The sequence below is a fragment of the Lissotriton vulgaris genome, chromosome 4_1 (genome assembly GCF_964263255.1).
Source record: "Lissotriton vulgaris chromosome 4_1, aLisVul1.2, whole genome shotgun sequence".
Taxonomy (NCBI): domain Eukaryota; kingdom Metazoa; phylum Chordata; class Amphibia; order Caudata; family Salamandridae; genus Lissotriton; species Lissotriton vulgaris.
Window position 1 is genome coordinate 2,014,082,283 of NC_141691.1, and position 1,863 is coordinate 2,014,084,145.

The following is a 1,863-nucleotide window of genomic DNA, read 5'->3' on the forward strand; positions in this document are numbered from 1 at the left end:
GCCCAGTGCATCATGGGAACAGGGCAGACTAAACTACCAAGCCAATTCTTTACCAGAAAGGAGACAAGCTACCGGGGACCGGTTTCTGGCATTTCAGCCTCTTCGGCCCGGCTTGCTTGAATCCTGATGGAGCAGTGAGAAAGGGACTCATGTCTGAGTATACCCTGCCACACCTATAGTGGCCAAAATCGATTTACAAAAGGGGGTGGTGATGAACAGAGTGTCTGAATTGAGCAGACCACTCTTACCCAGTCCAAAGATCAGGGCTTGATCCATCACCGTTATTTATCTCACTGCCCCATCCCAGCTCAGAACCTGGCTATATGCAAATCAGTCTGTCCCTGGCCCAGTGCATCATGGGAACAGGGCAGACTAAACTACCAAGCCAATTCTTTACCAGAAAGGAGACAAGCTACCGGGGACCGGTTTCTGGCATTTCAGCCTCTTCGGCCCGGCTTGCTTGAATCCTGATGGAGCAGTGAGAAAGGGACTCATGTCTGAGTATACCCTGCCACACCTATAGTGGCCAAAATCGATTTACAAAAGGGGGTGGTGATGAACAGAGTGTCTGAATTGAGCAGACCACTCTTACCCAGTCCAAAGATCAGGGCTTGATCCATCACCGTTATTTATCTCACTGCCCCATCCCAGCTCAGAACCTGGCTATATGCAAATCAGTCTGTCCCTGGCCCAGTGCATCATGGGAACAGGGCAGACTAAACTACCAAGCCAATTCTTTACCAGAAAGGAGACAAGCTACCGGGGACCGGTTTCTGGCATTTCAGCCTCTTCGGCCCGGCTTGCTTGAATCCTGATGGAGCAGTGAGAAAGGGACTCATGTCTGAGTATACCCTGCCACATCTATAGTGGCCAAAATCGATTTACAAAAGGGGGTGGTGATGAACAGAGTGTCTGAATTGAGCAGACCACTCTTACCCAGTCCAAAGATCAGGGCTTGATCCATCACCGTTATTTATCTCACTGCCCCATCCCAGCTCAGAACCTGGCTATATGCAAATCAGTCTGTCCCTGGCCCAGTGCATCATGGGAACAGGGCAGACTAAACTACCAAGCCAATTCTTTACCAGAAAGGAGACAAGCTACCGGGGACCGGTTTCTGGCATTTCAGCCTCTTCGGCCCGGCTTGCTTGAATCCTGATGGAGCAGTGAGAAAGGGACTCATGTCTGAGTATACCCTGCCACACCTATAGTGGCCAAAATCGATTTACAAAAGGGGGTGGTGATGAACAGAGTGTCTGAATTGAGCAGACCACTCTTACCCAGTCCAAAGATCAGGGCTTGATCCATCACCGTTATTTATCTCACTGCCCCATCCCAGCTCAGAACCTGGCTATATGCAAATCAGTCTGTCCCTGGCCCAGTGCATCATGGGAACAGGGCAGACTAAACTACCAAGCCAATTCTTTACCAGAAAGGAGACAAGCTACCGGGGACCGGTTTCTGGCATTTCAGCCTCTTCGGCCCGGCTTGCTTGAATCCTGATGGAGCAGTGAGAAAGGGACTCATGTCTGAGTATACCCTGCCACACCTATAGTGGCCAAAATCGATTTACAAAAGGGGGTGGTGATGAACAGAGTGTCTGAATTGAGCAGACCACTCTTACCCAGTCCAAAGATCAGGGCTTGATCCATCACCGTTATTTATCTCACTGCCCCATCCCAGCTCAGAACCTGGCTATATGCAAATCAGTCTGTCCCTGGCCCAGTGCATCATGGGAACAGGGCAGACTAAACTACCAAGCCAATTCTTTACCAGAAAGGAGACAAGCTACCGGGGACCGGTTTCTGGCATTTCAGCCTCTTCGGCCCGGCTTGCTTGAATCCTGATGGAGCAGTGAGAAAG